The following is a 22,399-nucleotide window of genomic DNA, read 5'->3' as shown; positions in this document are numbered from 1 at the left end:
CTGTGATTCATAACTGAAGATGGAACATCCATCATTATAGATCTGCGATAGACATCAGTCAATCACTGTGCCTAATGTGATTAGACTGCTGCCAGTCATTTTAAAGTTGTTCTCTTTTCCATTTACAGGATTGTAGATCGAGGGAAAAAAACATTTATCTGACTAAAGCAGCTGGCACATAAGATAATTATTTTCATTACTTGTCAGGTACATTTAGTGGTGTAGGTAGGCATAATTTGTTTCTAGCTATTTAATCATACAGAAAAATAGACAGACATACACCAACACACATATGCAGAGGCCCTACAGATGTACAATATGTATTATTATTATTATTACTACTATTACTACTACTACTACTACTAATAATGAATCTTTATTTTTGTAGTACTTTTCATTTAAGTCACAAAATGTCAAAGTCCTTTACACTGGAATATAAATACACCATTGGAAAGGTAGAAAACATTTTGCTCTAAATAGAAAAAAAACAGCACAATTACAAACCAAAGGAGAAAATGAGCTACAGTGATCTAGGCATAAGCTAGCCTAATCAAATATATAGCAAAGTGGCCTGGGTGTGCTGTAACGCTTCAAAAATTCAACGAGATACGCTGGAGCAAGGACATTAAGAGCTTTAAATGTCATAAGCAAGACCTTGTAGTCAATGTGAAATTTAACACAAAGTCAGTGTAAACTGAATAAGACTGTATTTTAAAAAATATTGAGGAACGCCTTCCACTTAGTGAATTCACCTTCTTTAAGGTGCCCTCATTACTGTCGGAGGTGTTGAATAATGAACACAGAGCTTGCATAATCTCCATAGAAAAGTGTTGCCAATAGAACGGGACTCTATGTAGCAGATGCACGTAACGTGAAGTCATCATATCCAATGCCAAGGGTTGTCTAGCAGGGCATAAAGCTGCACAGCTTTGGGCCATAGGGCAGTAGGATGACGTTCTCTGGATGAAGAAACATCAAATAGTCATGGAGCTCAATTGAATAAGTTTGGGATGAGTTGGAGTGGTGTTTATGATCCAGAACTAATCATGCAACATCAGTACCTGACCTCACAAATGTCTGATTTCAACAGAAACAATGGACTAGCAAATGTCTACAAACCTTAAGATATATAATGAATGTAACTCTATAAATTTAATAAAAAGTCTCAAGCCTAATCCTAAACCTAACCTTAACCTAAATAGCTAAAAAGAAATTGTTTTGCCCTGTTCGTATAAAAAGTATTAAACATAGTTTTACTAAAAACACCTAAGAAACCTTAGAAGTTCATTCTAGGTTTGCCTTGTTTTTCTCTGCTTTTCCAACAAAGTCAGGACATTTTGTCCTGAAAATGTACAAAAACAAGGCACACATATGCACACCGACACACACGTATGCACTTCCCAGTCACTGCCAGTACATTATCGTGTCTCTTACATCTTTGTCCCTTTTAGTCATGAGAACGAGGCACTCCACTGCTCCAGATACAGGCAACACCTGGCCATAGCATGGTCACATGATTCTGAGGTCAGGCCCACAGTCTCCCACACACAATGGCTGGCTTTGTCCTCAGGTGTGCTACTAGGCTCCCATGTGATACACACTGTATGACACAGTAGGATAGGGTAGAATATATGATCAGACTGTTCATAACCAAGACACACCACTTTATGTATCAGGACTCTTTCCTGATGCAATTCTGTGCAAATAGCATACCTACATTACACCCAAAATGTGAATTTTAACTTTCCCCTCCGCTAAGGGTGAGCTTATTTTCATTGTTATTTGTCAAAAATGTCAATTGTTTTGTGAACACAAATTAGAGCTGGACAATAACATTCCATCATAAACTGAATTCCTATTGCCTGCCATGTCATATGTGAAATGTCTATGTCAGTCAAATCTTGGCAGTACATATTGGGTGTCATAGTAAGTGGGCAATCCTCGCATGCATTTTATTTTTTATTTGTGTAAATGCTATTGTTATTTCTCCTTATTTTCCGTGTCCTCTTTGACCGGTAAATTCTGAGACTACAAGTTGATAGTAAAAGCCATGTTTTGGTCAACATAGGCATTGTTTGATTGCCATTAATGCTTTAATAGAACAGCGAATTAGAGACCAGTGTTGTCCCTGCCACAAAGATTGGAGGAGCAAAGAAATAGAAAGATGACTTCTAGGCCTGGATGTTGCTTGACTATGACTTTACAACAACAGGAATCATTCTCAAGAGTGACTGTAACCACTACATTTTAGGAACACAGCAATAATGCCAAGTGCATCACTCCTTTGGTGAGGTAATGATTGAGCCATGTCAACTATTTCAGTGGACCTAAGACTGATCATTTTAATATGCACCGTATTAGAAATTCCATCATCCACAATTCAGAAAAACAAATCACACAGAAAATGTGCTATGAGAAAAATAAACAATTTATTGGATAAATAAACAGCACAGATCAAACATATTCAATAAATTTTAGATTCATTATAAAGATTTATAAAAGAAAAATACAGATTCTTGTACGCTTCAGTTGTTGAAGTTTGCCAATATGCACATGGATTGTGCTCCATAATGTGATACTTGGGACGTAATCCAGAGGAGCTGATGTTATCAGTCCACCCAGGTAAAGATGAGTAAATGGCAGAGGTGTATTCGAGGTCTTGACTTTTGGCTCTTCATTTCATGTCTTCAAATACTAGACTCTTAAAGTCTGGAATGGGGTTGGAGTGGTCATCCATAGATGCCCTTCACCTGAGAAAGAGAAAAGGGTATATTAGTTCAAATTGCTGGGTAATTTAAGAAGCCTTCAGACTTGATATCCATATTGAACTTAAATGATAGCTGTGCTTATCATGGTTCATGGAAATTACAGATCCAGTCTTTCTGTGCATGGGGCTTTTCGCTGCTTCTGTCATGGTTCAGTTTTGAGCCCTGTTCTAATGATGCCCTGTGTATAAAAAAAAATTTCATATTTTTGTTCTAGATAGAAACTTTATTAATCCTGGAGGAAACTGCATCATTTCTAATATTGTGAGAAGCTTTTTTATTTATTTATTTTTTTGAAACATTGTAAGCACAAAATTTGCTAGGCTGATAGATCACCCATTTGCTTAGTTGAGAAATGCTTAATTTATTAATATGCAGGGTTCTGAAAGCCTCTGGACAGGTAGAAATACATTGGGAAGATTGTTTCTTTGAAATATGAATAATCTTCCTTCTGCTGTTATGATTAACGTGAGATGTGTTATGATGCTCAATGGAAGATTCTGATTTTGTGGAGATTTCAAACAGACCTAAAGAACCAGAACCAAACTGTAATATATGCTATAAACATGCTGCTCAGTAAATGGTGAATTGATGTGGCAGTCTTTTCAGATCGTCCTCTCACTTCTATTCTTTCTGAATGGTACATGCAGTAAACCTGGGGCCATGTGTATCAAATGTCTTAGATACAAGATCATATCTCACCTGTCTAAGTGATAATTTTCATTAGGTTGTGAAAGGCAAAAACTGATTCTAGATCAGCATTTTTACTCCAAATGACTTGGCATGGTGAAAACAATGCTTTCATGATTTGCGTTTCTGAGTTCTGACTGCAGTAGAGATCTTTGCACTATTACTTTTGTATTTGTATGCTATTTGTTACAACTAATCAAACATATCAATGCGAACACAGCACACTGCAATAAATCCAGAGCACTATTTATAGTGAGATTACTGCACTGTGTAAACATTCTTGAAGTTCTTACAATATATGTATCCTTTGCATAGAAGCATGACCTTGAGTCTGTGTTGGTTACATCAGGTCAAGAGTATGTAGTACATTTTATCATTCTTCTCCTTTCTAAGAACCTTTCTGTTGAACTAGAATGCAATTAAATCGCACGATACTGTTTCATGTCACTTTGACACAGGCATACAGACTTTCAAAAAAGCTGTGTATACAGTGTACTCAACTATCCACACGTGAAACATGCCACATCCAAGTATTAAATGTGAAACTTAGAGCCTATCGTATCAGATATGTTCAGAAACTGACTCTACTGCTTTGAGGAACAAAAAATCTTAAAGGTCTTAAGATCGCCATGTATTCAGTGGCAACAATGAGGACAACAATAATGGCTGACAGGCGTCCTGCCTATTTCAGGTTGCACTTTTGTTCCCTTGTGCCCTGAGTCTTCTCACATGGATTTTCTTACTATCCCTATAACTCGATAAGATGTTTAATTCTTTTTGTGTATGTGTGTTTGTGTGTGTGTGCGTGCGCACAACAGTGGTCTGGGAGTGTCTTGCATTTTAGCCCTCTCTTAATTTACACTACCCTATTTTCTAAGACGTGGTCAGGAAAAAGAATATGTGATCAGATTTCACCTGTCCCTCCAACAGCCTCTCTACAAGTATGTATTTTATTTTGTTTTCAGGTAAATACGGCATATGATGGGAAGTAGTGGGTGTAACAATATACAAAGTTCACAATTTGATTTGATATGATATAATGGTATTACAACATGGTATGTTTTTGTGCAGCAGAAATAAGGAGTGGCTAAATATGATTGCGTTGTATTAAAATGTTAATGTTTGCACAATGTGCACAGCATACATACAAGCACACTGAGTGTAGCGATGCACATATTTTCATGTTCAATACAATTTTCAATTCTGAGGTCATTTTTTTTCCCCCCAATATTAAGAGTCTTGACTCTACATACCTTTATTTATATCTTACACACATTGGCTTGTTTCAAATAAATGAAAGTTCTCAAATAGAACTTTCTTTTAATACCTGCCACACCTGCCTTCTAACAAATTAAGCCTCCCAAAAATCACAACCACTAGAGTTTACAATTGATTTATAAAAAGCCCAGTCAATTAAGCATGAGTGTGTGCATAACATAAGCCCCTCTCCCTCCCTCCCTGCCTACTTTACTCTCATAAGCTTCATCAACATGCCTAGTTTCGATTGCCAGTGGTTTCCGTGAAAGATGATAAATGAGAGGTACTTGGAAGAGACAGTAGGGCATGTCTGCGGCACAGTTGTAAATTTCGATACACTGTTTTAAATTCAATTTTTTGACATGCATTGAAACTGTTACACCCTTAATAGCAAGTATCAGAGATAAGTTTAAGAGGGGTCTTTGTCAGAGCCTGTATGGAAATACATGACATTAAAAAGATGCTAATTCATTTTCTTCAAAGTAAGAGCCGGAGCCAAAATAGTTGCTGAAACTGTTTGTTCCAGATCAGCATTGTATAATTTATCATATATTCTGACCAACACTGTAACAAAGCTTAAAACCAGTTATCTACAAAGCCAAGACATAACTTGCAGAACATCAAAAGATATTTCTCTGGTGTGTCTGAATGTTGTTTGACAAACACTAACATATAATTGAAGTCCAGACTTCCTAGAATATATCCTTGTTTTGTGTATAAATAGAAGACATTTGTGACTGTTGTATGTGCTAGATGTATATTAAATTTCCCCACAGCTAAACAGTGCTTAGAGAGTGAAAGTGGAAACTATAAAATTTAGTATACTATCTCTATACTATTTGTGTAATGAATAAAATCTATATTATGGATTAAAGGAAAACCCTATGTACTTGGACGTTAGTAACAATTCATGGCATGTTCACAAGACTAACTGGTAGCAGGTGAAGAAAATCATGTGTCAAGTGGACAGCAGATACAAGGTACAACTAACAACTGGATTTTACCAATCTGTCCATGGTTAGACGTATACTAGAGCTTACATGTTCATGATGTCAGTGTTGTGGTGTTCTTTCATACAAATTGTATCTTTTTTTTTATCTTTTCTCATTCCCCAAATGTAATCTGCTTTAGTTCCTTGAACTAGTTCCAACCTGCTTTAATGCTTCAGTAGATGCTGCAGAATCAGCTTTGCAAGCAGCCAACTTTAGCACTTCACCCACTGGCTAGGTGAATTTTAGAAGGTCTCGTTCGATGAAGACCCAATAACAAAAAGCACTTCACTCCGATGGGATAAATTAAAAGCTCCAGCTACACTCTGTACAGTGCCTCGGGAGAGAGAGAGAAACACGTTTGAAGTCTGATCCAAGATCAGCGTAGATGTGTGTTTCAGCATCGTTCTCACTCGTGCTGACTCAGCACAATCCACTGCCCTATCTGTGTCAAACTCTCCACATACTCTCCATTATCTCTCAAAGAAATGGAAGTGGCGCTTGATCCACACTTACCCAAACCGAACCTCCTGACTCGACAGAGTCGTGCTGAGATTGCACGTACCACCATCCTCAGTTATCAAGTAGGAGCTTCTACATGCCATTGAGTGCTTCCATTAAACTAAGCAGTTCTCTCCATTTAGCTAGAATGGCTGTTTCTTCAAGTAGTCACTAATAAATAGCCTACCAAGGCACACAGTGTATTACGTGCCTTCAACAAGTACCTAGTGATATACATTAGCCTGTAAAACAATGCGCCAGTTTGAACTATGTGACACAAACGCATGAGGACCAATTACTAGGCGGTGGTCTGATGTAATCTGTCTGCTATAAGAAATAACGGGGGCAATTATGCAACAGGGCCTCAAAAGCTCTCAGTGAATTGTGTTTGAAATTTGTATGCTAGATATGTAATAGTAGCTTGGCTGAACATGTTGTCACTCTATGTCAGAACCTTATGACAACACATTTATTTGTTAGTTTGTTTGTTTAGATCGTTTGAAATCACCAGCTACCTTTTTGCAATGCGGAAGCATTTCATGACGAATTGACCAGTAGAAATGGTTAAAAATGACGAAGTAAAATCTTTAAAATGTTAAAATACATTAAAGATTTACAGTTACAGTGTGAGTTATGTTACGCGCTCATTTGAGGTAAGTCAAGATCATTTTTGACAGGGCAAAAGACAAATAACACATAGCTGAAGTAACTAGAGTTCTTGCAGTATTTAGCAAAGATAAGCAATTGTAGCATTCTTAAATTTCTTATACACTTTGCTACACTCCCAAACCTAAAAATGATTGAATGAGAAAATGCCTCTACTAACCTTTACTCTCGATGCTAGCGAGCAATCCTTGAAGCCATTTCACATCTCCTCTCACCTAGAAGGAAAATAAACAATGGTATGTCAGATGTAGGGACTGCAGATGGCTCCATATGACTAGGTAAATCAGATATAACCCCCCTGAACCTGGGATATCATGACCTACTTCTTCTCCCACCAACTCTTTGAGCTAGATAAACCCATGCTTTCACCGCATATCAGACGATATATAAGCAAAGTGTAGTGCAGTGTGCACTCCGCATCCCCCCACACAGCTGAGGTACATTGAAACAGTTTCAGCTATTATAAATCATTTACCACACATTCCATTCCCTCTTTTAACCCTTCAGTGAAAGCCCATTTGGTCTGGGTTAACAATATGTCCTCCAAGGAGCGTGTACATGTATGTATGGTGACAGGAAGCCTTCACTTGTAGTGACCTGTGGCCCAATTGTGTGCTGGATTGTGTCAGAGTAAGTGCTTTTGTATTGATGTGGATATTAATGATTTAATGTATACTGTTGATTTGCCTATACCACACAACATGACGCACTCCAAGAACCACCAGTCGTTAGATCATGAGACTAACAATACGTTATCTATGTCTGCCATAGCTTGCTAAGTCATTAGCTTGACAATTTAGGTTATATTCACAGAAACTGACCTATCCTGGCCTCTGCTCACAATTTTTGGGAGATTGGACAAACTTTATAGAACGCTATAGCACACAGCTCAGTTCTTGTCAGAACACCTAAATGTGGAGTGTTTTGTTCATTTCAAATTATATTTATTTTGAATACGAGTGAAATGTCGACAGTATTAGGTTAGGTTGTATGTAGATTTTTTTTGTTGCGTAACTAGTTGAGATAATGCTGGCAAACTCATGATTAGGTGCTTCTTCACTGCTTTGACTTCTTGCATTACTTCTCTTCAAGTTTTGTGAGGCGGGTAAAGGATTGTTGTGGACATAAAGTGCTGTTCTTCACTGCTTTAGTCTTGATATCCAAGGAGAATGAAGCTATTGCCTACCATTTTGCAAACCTGCACACAGAAAAGTGACTTATGGAATTGGACAACTGATCCAAGGTCCGGATGGAAGCTTTAGGTGTGAAAGCAAACCAGCGATTTTAAGCCCCATCTCCAAACAAGCCCAGAATTGATCCTTGGTGCGGACTCTTATATTTGACAGCTGTTTACATGTGTTAAATACTCGTCGATATTTCCAAATGAGTATGCAGATACTTGTTCTCAAAATCACCTTAAAAGCAATAACATTTGAAGTTTCTAAAGAATATAAACAGAGAGTGCTGCTGGTAGGGAAGTAAACATTTTGTATTAAAGGTGCTCTGTGGCCAGGGGTTCAAAATCTTGAGAATAACATGAAAAACCATGGCACTCTTTATTAAATAAAAAGCCTCTATTATAACATGGTACCTGATGGTACACATTCGCTTCTATTTTAAGCAATAGACATGTGTCTGACTTGCATGTGTGAATGAACTCCTTAGCGATCCAATCAGATGACACACTTCCACCCTCCACCTAATAATTCCATTCTGTGGCTTAAAAAAGATTAATCTTCCAAATGCTAAATAGAGAAATGAGGACAGATGTAACAGACATATACTCGTATATTAAAATTATTGGGATGGCCCTGCTGAAATCTCAGCATCATGCATCAATTCTAAACCAAGTTCGCTACAGTGTCTTATTGGGCTGAACAGGATAAAACTGTTTCCTTGAAACACATGCATACAAAACAACAGAACACAGCTTGACTGTCAATACAGATTTCGGTTTTAATGTGCTACACTTTAACAAAGACATCTGAGTGTAGCACACAGCCCCCTTTCTCTATCTCTCTCTCTCTCTCTCTCTCTCTCTCTATCTCTCCTTCTCTCCCTCCCTCCCTGCCTGCCTTCTTGCTCTGCCCTTGGCACCAATGGTTTGGTATCGCCTTGGCATGCTGGAGCGTTGCCATGGAAACCTGGATAAACCTCTACTCCGCCACTGTGCAAGATGGGTGAGGCCATGCGCTTGGGCGTGCATTTGTGCGCGCGCACACGCCGTGGTCTCTGACCCAGGCAGCGTATATCCTGGTCTTATACCGGGGGGCTCCAGTCTTTTCTTATGTGTACAAATGAATTCATGGCTGTCCAGTGAAGGTGAGAACTGCCCCTCCTCCTCATGGTTTACACACTACAGCAGGGACTGTCCCGCTGTGGGGTTACCTGTAAAACCCAGGACCGTAGATAACTATATTTGATGGTGAATTACTGTAAATTTGACAACATAGTTTTTAAACCCATAAAATGTCTGGCTTATACTATTTGCTTACCACATGATAGTATTGCAAGTTTTTTTTTTTTTTTTTTAAATTTTGGATTTCTTTTGGAAAGCAGATGATTAAATCAGTCACTGTAACTGTTTTGTGTGTATGTGTGCATGTGTATGCCCACCTATCCAGGGACATGTAGAGCTCAGACCACAGTTCATCCAGAAGTGATTCTTTTCATTAGCCATTATAAATAATTTAAGATTGTCTCTTCTCTCTACAAAAACAGGCCACATGCGCCACACATGCATGCACACAAACATGACCCACTGGTAGTGGCTTTCAAATTAATATTACCTCTGTCATTTAGCACTTCTGTGTGAGAGAATTCTTTGAATGTCTTAAAGCTCACATGTTCACAAGTAGTATTAATGATAAAAATAAGTATTTTATTGTAGGCTATTATCTTTGTAACCTAAGACGACACGTTTCTAAAGGGTTAATATCTGAGCTTACGTTCTCTCATTCCCTCTTTTTTATTTCCAAGATGGCAGAACCATACACTAAAAATAATCCCCTGTGATTGGATGGCTAATTTGAAGTGTCAATTATTCTTATGCAAATGTGAGCATTTTCTCACGTTTCAAAAGCGGAAGAGCACAGATGGCTACACAGAAATCTCCCAGTGCAAAGCAAAGCAGCCTGCCAAACAAAAAAGAGCTTGCATAATGTGACGCCGCTATTTGCATGTCTGTCCTCCTCTGCCATGTAACATCAAGCATTGCGGATATGGCTGATATGGCTAATGCTAAAAGTGCCTTGCACATGGTTAGTATGGCAGCGTTCATAAAAACGAAGAATAGCTAGCTTACATAGTGCTAACGCTATACATCAGCTGACTTCAGTTTCTTTCTATGGGCATTGGACTAAGAAAATGTGATCAAAATAAGGAAGGTTTTTTCTTTTTTATAGCATTGATGTACAGCAAGAATTTGTATGCTACATATGTCTTGAAAATTTGCACCCATAAAATTTCCATCCTTCAAATAACTCCTATATTAAATACATGGCATACTCATTTATTCATTGGATAATGGCTAGACTACTTTGAGCTTATTACCAATCAGGAGCATCTCATGCTATTAGAAATGAACCTTTCACGCCTGCCAATCAAGAAATTTCATCTCTGTGTGAGTCAAAAAGCAAACACCAAAATGAGGGCAAGAAAGGAAGAATTTAAAAGGAAAATCCAGACAGACAGTGGAAGAAAAAGACAGGGCAGGAGAGAGAGTACAAGAAGCTGCTCTCCCAGCGTGACCTGAACAAGCCACTAAAACGTGATTCCTGACAGTTCGCTCACGCTCAGACTAAGAGACAGCGGCCTCTTTGCTTCCACACTAAAGACCATGATTTTGCCTCAGACAAGTCCGTGGACTCACACACCTGCTGTGAAACCTGGCAACTCCCAGACAAATATGCGGATAAGCTTCAATGGGTTAGCACAGAAATGGTGGACAGCTCCGTTTTAGCTTTAAGAAGAAAGGGGATATTAGCATGTGCTAAAATTAGCCGAATGCTAACAGTTTAAAAGAAAGAAATGGCACATTTAAGTGTATAAGCATAAAACACAAAAAAGACCGTGTTCCTTGACCTTCTCAGCTGATGCTGTAGTGGGAGAAGAAAAACGAGAGCAGGAAAAAATAAGCTTTTCAGATCGAAAACAGTGGATCAAGCAACCTGCTGTGGCATCCTGTTACATCATGACAATGGAGCCCTTTCAAAGTCAGTCTCAACATGGCAGCCAGGTCCTCAAGTTCTGTTGATTGTCTCACACAGGGTCAAGAGTGAGAGGAAAGAAGGGGGGTGTTGAGTTATCTTAGACGATAATGGCAGTCTTCGAAATGAGACAGACTTGGTGTGTTAAGTTTGTTTTGACCCCTTACCTCCTAAGCTAATGTTGTTAGTCTGGAATGTTCAAAAAGTGACAGAACTGTCACAGTTTTTGAGCCTTGGATCCATTTGGAAGAAGGATCATGTTGCAGTTTCAGAGAGATAAAGAGAGTGTGTACAAGATTATGCAGTTAATTGTACACCAGTAGCATTGTTAGTGCTCTCAAAACAGGTTGGTCAACCCCATGGTATGTTGGAAGAGTTGGGTTTCTTTGTAATAATTGGTTATTCGTGTACCATATCTAGTAGGACCGAAAAATTAGGAAAATGTTAAGCCCTGAACAGTCTATTGATTTTTCACTGATGAACTTTCTTGAACTAGGTATATGGTTTAGTCAGTCTGATTAGAGTAGCTGTCAAAGGACAGCTAGACCTGATCTTATTTGGTTGAAAACTTTAACATAATGGCTTAGCTGGTTTCTATTAGGTTGACATGGCTTTTGGATCTCTTGTGAAAGGTGAAAGATTTGATGCACGTTTCTCAACAACAGAACCTTGTTGATCTCTGGCCATGGTGCTGATATGACTTCATATATATCTGAAATTTGTGTCCAACTTAATTCCTGCCAAATTTAAAAAGCCAGTAGCAGTATTTAAGGGCAATGCTGACCCTGATTCTACACCGTTTTTTGGCTTTTTCCATAGTGAAGGCAATGCTCTAGCTCATGGGTGTTCAAAGTCCGGCCCCAGGGCCAAATGCGGCCTGCGGACAGATTTTAATTAGCCTGTGGCTTCTGTTTTACTGTGTGTTTTAAGTGGCCTGCCAGCCAATAGGTTGCAATTTTTCCAACAATAAAAGAAGCCTCATGCATCTTTTATACATGGATAGGAATTTTACACTAGGATACATTTCACATGCGTGCTCGTCTATTGGCAGATTTATATGTGTAAAAGGTCATCGCCAAATTCTCAGAATCGATTGCCAACAAGATGTTGTATTTAACATATTTTAAAGAAAAATATTTCTAATCATTCGTAAGTAAAATTTCGACCCTCAGGTATTTTGACATGGTCTGATCTGTCCTTCTCTGGAAAAAAAAAAGTTTGGACACCCGTGCTCTAGCTAGTCTACGAGATGGATGCATAGCCTAGATTCTGTCACTGTCATAGTGGACAAGGCTATTCACACAGCTTGAACTCCAAATGCCTAGTGCCTTTTATTTTCACCTGCCTCCCCTCCAAAAAAATGTGTGTGTCTGTGTGTGTGTTTGTGTGTGTCATACACATCAAAAACCGTAAGGTGAATCCTTTTGAGCTGGCGGCACGGTCGGCCACAGAATGAATAAACATCCATGTCAGGAGAAACTGATACACTCCCTTTTCAGCCAGACGGGCCTCTCGTGGGAAAAACAGCTCGCACACAATGGACAGAGACGGCCTTTTGTTGAGACTCTCAGAGCTGTGAGCTAGCTCTTCTCTCGAGCCTGTGCCCTGAACAGACCACTCCCCTCAGCTCACACACTAGCACACACACAAAGTTCGCTACCTCGTCCATCTGAACTTGGTACTAGAAAAAATCACATTCTAAATGATTTTGCTTCGTACTGTGTACAGACACTTTGAAGAAATGTCAGGAGTAAGACAAGGAAAAAGAGAGAGAGAGAGAGACAGACAGAGAAGGAGAGCGTATCTCAGCTTGTAGTTAAACCACCCCCCAGAGGGGGTTTTAATACTGGCCCTAAATCCTTGGGATAGTGGCTCGCCATGAAGCTGCTCCAAAACAAACCCACAAGGAAGGCCCCACAGCAGGCCAGCCCAGGGGAATTTACGCACGCTTTTGTCCAAGATTCAAAGGTTTCAGCATTAGACAGCCTGGGCTTTTCGGGGGGTGTCTTGTAGGTGGGTTTCTCAGTCTTCATACTGAACTTGAACTTGACATTGATGATTCTTTCTTGGTTATTACAAGAGGCACCTATAGGCATCCCATAAGACATTTATTTTTGCAAACACGTGACTTTGAATTTTTTTCCTTGGGATTCATTTTCCATTAACAAACAAAACAAACAAAAACCCAAAACAATTAAGAGACATTTTTGCAGGCTGTTCTCTATATTTTCTTGCCAGTTTGTTGACAATTTATGGGACGCGTTCTCTATATTCTGTAATTTTCATTCAAATGCAGTCAGGCTAGTTGATATGCTATTGTTAGCACATTACGTTTAATGTTGATGTCTTAATTGATCTGAACTACTTTTTCAAGGCCTTGAGAAAAGCAGGCACCCTTTTTCTCTAGTGCTGCTCCACCAAGGTTCGTTCTCACGGACGCCTTCCGCCGCCTCTCCCTCGCCCCCATTCTTTGCTTTCAGCTCCAATTTGAGCCTCAATAAAGTTGTTATGCATGACAGTTTGGGGAGCAGAATGGATGTGGCTCAAGCCTGCTGTGTGGCTACAAAGTGGGCCCATTCTCCAGACCCCAGCTCAGTTACGGGGGCCCAGGCAGAGGGAGCCGCACGCCGTTGCCGGGACGTTCTCAGACTGACGGAAACAATTAGACTCAAATGGCTCAGAGCAACAGACACAGGACGCTCCCGACCTGCATGCGTCTTCTGCAAAGAATGGCTTGGTCGCTATTCATGTAGCCTGAAGCATCGAGAAGGAGAAGGAACTCCTTGTAGTCTTCTAAGGACCAATTAATTCTTGGATTAGGATCGCTGCATATTTCGTTTGTCTTTTACTGTTATTGTGTAATGTTGAAAGCATGGTGGAAATTGAAGCCGTGCTAAAGTTCAAGACAACAGTGCTGGTCACTGCGGACAGCCTAACTGTTAAGATACAAAATGTTAAGTTAGACTGTTGGTGTATTCACATTAACCATATTGTTGCTGTTTTTTAAATCTCTGAAATAGTCACTCCACTGGAGAAGCAAAAATGCATGAAAATGATATAAAAAAAAATGAGAAGGTATTCATTTCATCAATTTAGAGGATACTGTCAAAATACGTATAGATTTGTGTGTTTAATAGCCTATGTGTGTGTTCTTGCGTGCCTTCCCCCCCTTGCTAATAAGCACATGAGAAAGTCCTTTTTTGTGGGGTCCTGAAATCGGGCGACCATATGTGCAAGCATTCTGTATCATTCTGCTGTACTGCCCTGCACGAGGGGGACCACCATAACATAGTTTGTCTTCCATACAAAGTTTCGGCCAAGCATGGGTGGACTCATTAGACTGCTTTTCTTTGGAGCCAATGAAGCTCAAAAGACCTCCAACAAAGGAGCTAATCATGGCCTCCTTCCTTGGCCCTTGCCGGAGCTTCTCTTTTCACCGGCTGGTCTTAGATCATTTCTCACAGCTTGCTGGCCGGCTAGGTAACAGCCCATGGCTTTGCTGACTAACATAACTGTGGGATTATTGCTACTGTTCTGTTTCTATTTGTGAAATATGAGGTACCTATGTACCCACATGCATGTGCGCGCATGCTTGTAAAGGCATGTCAGTGTAATACAAAGCAACACCCCCCCCCACACACACACACACAGTGTGCTGCTAGATCCTGTAGATTGTGCTAAGGGTGGTGTGCCATGAGGTGCCAACTTGTATGGTGATCTTTGGGAGTGTGTTTGTTGAGGGGTTACTGAGCTTGGTTGAGCCTGGTGGCAGTGAAGAGTGTGCTGCGGTAAAGGGATGGCTGTGTGGTGGGTGTGGGGCTGAAGCAGACAATGCAGCCCCAGGCTCCTCTATTCTGGCATTGACCTTGAACCTCAGCAGCCTCCATTCCCATGGTTTTAGAGGCTGTCCGTTTGAGTGCATGTTCTCTTGGTTCTGCCCACTCTGAAGTAAATGATAAGCTTCTCTCCATCACTTCAAATCCTACAATATGTAAAAGTATATAGACCTGTGCCTGGTGTTGATTAACCGGGTTACTGCGGTAACAGACACAGTGATGGTAAAAACTCATCCCATCGTTGATTTATTTATTTATTACACACAAACTGCTGTAAGACTCTAGGATGATACTTTCACAAGGAATCAGACAAACACAAACATTACAACAAACCACAACAATACACTTTACACCTTCACCAAATTCCACTAAAGTCCCACTACCCCTAATACTGAACAATATTGTGTGGTCTTCTCACACGTAAACATTTTCAACTTTTAAACAGTTTGGGTGAATTGATATTGTTTGGGTATATTGCTACATTAGTACCATGTACCTTACATAGATTAGATTGGTCTCAAAACATGGCTGTTGCGCCACGCTGGCTGAACGTGCTTGGTGATGCAGGCAGATACCATGCCTGTGGGAAAAAAACCTGCCTATATGGTACGGTGTACATTTTAGGACATCTTCAGACCACAATGTCAGATTTCAGACATCAGACAAACAGCTTCAACTCTAAAAATCTCTCAGCTCTTGTACATCAGGCAAAACAAACTGTTTCAAATGGTCTCAGTCGAAATTGCTTCAGAGAACTCGGAATCAGGCTGAGCTAAGCAGCCTTGAATGGTAAAGTTCATGGGCAATGGCAGTTTTGTTCATTACTAGATTAATTACAGTGTCGTGGCCAAATAAAGATGACAACATACTACAACCACAACGTTTATGGAACTACTTTTATCAAGTCCTTTATTTCACAAAAATGAACATTGAACTTGCACGCTCTGTTTTTGCTTCAACGTCTGCATCGGTGCAAAGGACGGTCTCAGCATTACCGGAGGAAACGTGTTGCTATTGTTATTGTTTTATAGATCATTTTATTATAGTTGTTTATGCCATCATTATAATTATAATTGCTTGCATTTAAAACAAACTTTGTGGAATAAAATAAATCAATAACAGGTAAAGTCCTGTACTTCCGAAGTCCACATCAAATCTCATCTGCCTGACCCGGTTTAACTGTTTACTAGATTATTTTTCACACGGTTACTCGGATAAGAGGACTCTGTTACTGGCACAGTTACTCTATCATTCGGTCTGAAGACGTTAGATATTTTGCTATGTGAGTAATGCCACTGAAACTGTGAAGAAGAAAGACAAGAGGGGATGGAGGTGGGGCGCGCGCAATAGGACTGTCTAATAATAGAACTAGCTTGAGTTTGCATAGCAGCACATCTACACAGCCTCCTCCTCACCAGCGAGAGGAAAAGAAAGAGCGAGAGAGATAAAGAAAAAGCATCTGGAAAAAAAGGTGCAATTGCTTGCCTAAATATGAGATCTCTCATCACAGACTACAGGGTTAAATGTACTCCTTTCCTGGTCATATCCCAAATACTGACAGCACATTATAAATAGTCAGAATTCAGTCACCCACATTTTATCTTAAAAAGGCTACAAACTGCATAGAAACGCAGCGCTGCTGCTCAGCTGCAGCCTTAGCCTCTGAGATTCTCTCTCCTCGTGTATCAGCAGCGAGGCTCCCTCACACTGCCCTACATTCAGCTGACTGATCCAACACACACAGCCTTCTGTCACAAATAATCATTACAGTGCCACCCCCCTTCCTTGCGCTCGCTCTACCACTGTATTAAATATTGAAGATTTTCAACTTTCAACTGGGTGAGCGTTAAAGCGCCCTGCCATCAAGACGTAGACACACACACCCCCTGAGCATCCATGCGAGTGTATTCACACACACACCCACACATACACACGCTTTCTTGCATGTACAGTAGGCTATGTCATGCACGCTTGCATAGAAATCCCCCTTTATTAGAGTGTCAATTTAGCATTTCCATTTTTTTCTACTTTGGATGATAGCTGGGATTGTGTCAGAAGCAACTTCTCTTCATCTACCCCACCACACCTCTTCCTCCATTCCTCCTCTTTTCCCCTCTTTCTCCATCCCTTTGTTCTGCCCCTTGCTTGCCAAGCACATCAAGGTGCGCCTTTCCTTGAGCGTCAGTTGGCGCTAATGTTTTTTCGAAAGAATAGTTCACTGTATGCCCTGACCACTAGCCGCTAGCTAGGTGTGCGTGTCACTGGGTCGACGTTAATTACTCGCTCGTTCACGGGCGCATCGTCACCATGGCGACGTGCCATTAACGGAGGAGAGACCGGCTGGATGAAAATGAGTGCAAATGAGGCCCCTACCCAGACCCCCGGCATGGATTTGGAGATTGGCCAAGCGCCACGGCATACACGTTGCTTATTAGAATTTAATAACGGGGCCCTGATAATGTACCTGCGTGTCTCTTTTAAATGCAACAATGGAGTGGGGATATGCACAGTGGCGAACAGCGTAAGGTGTGGGGGTGGGTGGAAGGATGAATCTGGCGGCTTGACACAGAAATGTAGAGACTGAATTTGCCTGATGTTTGAGGATTGGGGTGGCAGAGAGTGTTAGCTAAAAAGCTTTCATCATTGGTGCTAGATCTCTTTTTTTGGTGGGGGGGGTGGTGGTGTTGAACTAGCTCTGAGGTAACTTCTTGATTTTTGTGATTAGCATCTTGTGAATGCAGTGCACCAAGAATGTGGTGTTTTTAGAGGCACATGCAACATTGTAGAGAATAATTACAGTTCTGTGTTTGGCAGCAGTTACTGCAAATGTGAAGATGAACTGGGTGACAAGGGGATGTGAGTAATGCAGATATGGAGATTTGTGCCCTGCTGAGTGTAACACAATATGCAAAGCCAATGGGAAACTGATGACAACAGTTAAACCTCAGGCCAAAGCTACTTCAGCTACATGTCAAAAATGTATTGCAAAAGCAATTATGAAGTGAGTTATTACAAACATAATGAGTTGTTGTAGCTCCTATGTTTGATTTAACATTGCACATAATTGTTTAGTATTAATTATTTACATTTGAAATCCATTCGATCAAACAAGATGGGGCAAACTCAAGAGGCCAGACCTGCTAGCATCTTACACACACCCACACACATATGCTCATGCTGGCCTGAAACTAGCCCCGGCCCATTGTGCATTGTCGTGATAGAGTACAATTAGAGAGATTCCAGACAGAAGTCACTGGCACTGTTTTAGAGAGAAATACCACCCCCCTTCCCCTCCGCCATTTTGGGTACAGATTGCAGCCATTATCAGGCCTATTTCCCAGGTACAGAAAAGCATCCGAAGAACAGAGGAGCCGGCGGCTAGCGGCGTGTAAGAATCGCCAACAGGGATAGGGGGTGACAATTTCGTATGCAATTGCCATTGTCACTCATAGACTCTCTGTGTCTGCGACTTTCATTTCGTCAAAGCAAGAGCTATTTCCAGTCGCAACAGTGGGTGGGTTGTGAGTGTACCACAGTCTAGAGCCTCACACCTAAGTGATTCCAAGGTTTCTGAGAGCATTCCTTTGTGTTAGCCATTAACAAAATGGCCTCCTAAAATGCCATATATGATTTAACATATCCACAGATGAGAACCAGATAGTAGGTTTCAGCGGTGGGGTTGCAGATTTGAAAGGAGCTGACAAGCCACAGAGAGAAAACCTGAGAGGATGCTACTACAGCCGGCTTTCGTTTTCAGTATTCATGCAGAGCATCTTCATTGCCTTCAGCGTACGTGTCTTTGGCTAGATTAAATTTGCAGAGTATTCCTAATGAAAGCAGTATGCTTTTTTCAGAATTACACATTAAATGAATACTCTTTCACTTATGCATCTGCAGCATACAGTTGACTACCACAGATAATAATTTTGAAGTGTTTCTCTGTACTCTTTTCTCTGTAACACAGAATACCCCTTGACCTTCTAAAACACCTTCTCATTGGCTTTTATTATAGGTTTGTTTTGAGATAGCAAATTTTTAGTTCTATCTCTGTTACAGGAAAATTGTGTAGTAAGCAATCATATGCTACAGAAGTGATTGAGATTAGGTTGAAAAATGCTGATGCAATCCTTTAATTTAGCCAATATACACAAGCACATTCGTACAGACCTAAAAAGACCCTCATTTGCCGCACAGAATCTAATAAAGCCTTTGTGCCCATCCTAAAATCCAGGGCGGGGAAAGGAGAAGCGGCAGCGTGCGAATGCTTGGTCGCCCACTGAAAAAGAGCGAAACCTTGGCGAGAAAGGCGCTGTGCCAGGCTAGCCGCGCTATCCCGCTAATTGATTGCTTCTTGCTAACAAGGATGTAATGTATTCTATTGTGTTTTCCCTTTTCGCCTATGTTAATGAGGTCCAAAGCAGAACACGCTATTTCTTTTTCTCCCCCCCCTTGCTACCCCCCTTTCCTCCCTCCATCTCTCTCTCACTCTCACAGATAGGGGATTTGATGTGAAGATGCTATGACAGGCTCTCTCTCTCTATGCAGCTGGCATGGAGGATGCAGTAGGGGTACGGTAATGGGATCATGGGAGAGTGGCCTATATGCCTCTCTCTTTCTCACTCTCGTACGCCCACGCACACACACAAACCCACCCCAAGTCCACCCTACAAATGTGCTCCCCCTAATGAGGGGTGGCGGGACAATGGCACCATTGTTGCCCCCCTTGTTTTGAAACCCCAGGCTGAGAACAATCGCTGTTTACCCAAGCAGTGGCGGGGGCCTCTCGGCCCCGGACGTTAATTAATTGGAGGAGCCTCTGATTGAGTCTGCATCGTGCACCCCCGACACAAAGACAGCCATTCAGGGCCCCCAAGCCACGAGGAGAAGGAGCGCTCTCACGGCAAAAATGCACGGCTCTCCTTCCTTTCTCTCCCTCCCTCCTTTCCTTTCCGGATCAGCCTCCTCTACTCTTTCTGTTTCCCCTCGCTCAGTCCTCTACCCATCCCTCCTCTCTCTCTCTCTCTCTCTATTTGCAGCCACCACTGCCCCCCTACACTTCCCCATATCTACATCCTCATTGCCTATGCGATAGAGGACCCGCCCTCCATCTCATTTGCACACCTGCTAGGCTACACACATGCATGCATACACTGAATGACAAACTGACTGTGGGGGGGAAGAAAAAGACTAAGGCTGGCAATGGTAAAAAAAAAAATGCATAAACAAATTGTGAAAAAAAAATTGTTCTTAAAAATATTATTTGAAAAATAATGGCAAAAATTTTCAACAATGTGACAGTGTAGCATAACAATATAACGATGAAATTCAGCAGTAGCTTTGTGATGTAACAACATGATGTAACAGTGTAATGTTACAAAAGAAATGCATTTGAAATTGTAGGTCTATGTAACGGATTTACTAACACATGGTATGTAAATATGTAAGCAGTTCTAGAAGAGCAGAAGAGCTTTTTAAATGCATTTTCACATCACATTAGAAACGGAAAAAGGAAAAAAAATTGGCACTAAGAATTCCTGCCGTATCTTTAGCAGCGCAAATTTGCATCTGTGAATTTCCACTCCCACACTCTGTCAAATATCTGCATCCCCCCCCCCTTCCCGAACACCACCCAATCGGCCAGCAGCAGTATGCAAAGCAGCTTCATGAATATGCTTAATTAGGTGGGGGCTGGTGTAATTTTTTTGGGCTTATGGGATGTGACATTTGTAGGGCAGAGGCATAGATCAGCGTAAGCAAGACTGACAAATACATTATCCTTTTTTCCACATTATAACATTTTACGGGGTCTGTCGGAATATGTTTGCGCGTACACCACCCCCCCAACCCACACCTTTACTATTTACATATTTACGTGATGGTGAATTTCCCATACTTCCCCACACCTCAGTGATGGGCATATGGAATTATTTCTACACACAATACCAGCACTGAACTAAACAAGTGGAGACATCTCATGGGGGGAAAAAACACTTTTGAGAGCGATTTTCATGTATAATGGGGGTTGTGCAAGCTAAATTTATTTTTGCTTTAGAAATGCCATCTCGAGGCCGTTGGATATGGAAATCAAAATCACATTTTTGGAGTAAGCTAGTCTCAAGGATGATGAGTTATTGAGTTATCAGAACTAAAAAAAAAAAACCTTCAAATATGTACTCATGCACATGGAAAATAGAAAAATAAATAAAATTTAAATCAGCATATAAAATAGTCATCCAAAGCCTTGACTCAAGTGTTTACCATTGTTAGGTTTGTACTATAGAGTGGAATATAGAGTACATTTAATGAAACAGTATTTGATATGTGGCATGTCCTACCTGAAGCTGTTAGCTATAGCTATACTGACACAGCTCTGGCCTTCGAGTGGAAAACTCTTTTTTAATACGTTCATTCATTAGCATAATTCACACGCAATAAAACTACTGCCACGCCTTAATGTAGATTTTATTCTCTATGTATGTTGTTAATGACACAAACCCCAAGATATGAAGAATTTGAGAAAACAATAAATCTGAAATAGCAATGACTAAAACTACACTTTACACAGAACATAAGCACTTAGGAGTTGAATCAAGAAGAATGTCGGCGCCTACACATACGTGTAAGCTACATTTACATAATGTATATATTATCATATGTCTCAGCCACACATGTACACATAGAGGCAGTAAGGCTGTTCTTATCAGCGAGTGGGCGTAACTTTGCAGGAGGAGGTGTGTGAACCCTGTAATGCGCTTCAGCTCGGAATCCACTCCGAAAAATCAGCACCCTATAATCCCTCACATTGTGTGGTATGCAAAAGAGATCTGCCATATCCATGTGACAAAGACGGCCAAAACACACATGCACGTACTAAGAAAACCTTTGTATATTTAAGTCAGATGAACATATATTACCTCCATACAAACAAACCCACACAGATACTAAAAGAAAAAACTATGATTATGCTGTATGAATTTCCCCTGACACACACATACACACAACACGCATGTACATACATGCGCACATACTCAGTAATGCACAAAAGTCAGCAACCACACTCTGTTTATTTAATTTCCAGTCAAAATTGCCATTAAGTACAAGTTATTCTTTATTCTGGACATATTTCTGAGGAGATTAGATATAAGATACACCACTTGCATAAGGAAGGGAAAAGTCAAAGGAAAATAAGTAAAAAAGCAGGAGTTTTCAAAACTGGAGATTTATTAAGAGATAAACAGAAAACAACTGTGCAAGACCTGGTGGACCACCAAAACTGTCACTGTCAGATAAACAATACTTAAAGCTTTCATCTTTGATAGAAAATCAAGCTCTATTCTTCTTTCAGATCTGTTTCTGTTCATCTTTCCATTGTGAGAAGACACTGCTATGGGCATGAACAAATGCATAGCTGTCATGAAGCCATTACTAAGAAAAGGAAATGGACAAATTGGAAATCAAACAAACAAGCTGCTGGTGTTTTCAGAACA

At 40.5% G+C, this 22,399-nt stretch overlaps 1 long non-coding RNA gene across 3 annotated transcripts in view; it reads right to left on the bottom strand.

Annotated features, from left to right (window-relative positions):
• Positions 1 to 2,435: 2,435 nt before the first annotated feature.
• LOC118827518 overlaps positions 2,436 to 22,399 on the bottom strand; it is a 42,168-nt gene continuing 22,204 nt past the window's right edge. For all 3 annotated transcript variants that reach the window (XR_005008871.1, XR_005008872.1, XR_005008873.1), the window contains exons 3-4: positions 7,029 to 7,083; positions 2,436 to 2,750 (exon numbers count right to left, since the gene is read on the bottom strand). This is a non-coding gene — a long non-coding RNA (uncharacterized LOC118827518). The remainder of the gene's footprint in view (positions 2,751 to 7,028; positions 7,084 to 22,399) is intronic.

This window comes from Colossoma macropomum, unplaced genomic scaffold (assembly GCF_904425465.1).
Source record: "Colossoma macropomum unplaced genomic scaffold, Colossoma_macropomum, whole genome shotgun sequence".
Lineage (NCBI taxonomy): Eukaryota > Metazoa > Chordata > Actinopteri > Characiformes > Serrasalmidae > Colossoma > Colossoma macropomum.
The sequence above is the reverse complement of the archived record's forward strand: the minus strand, read 5'-3'. Positions and strand labels throughout refer to the sequence as shown.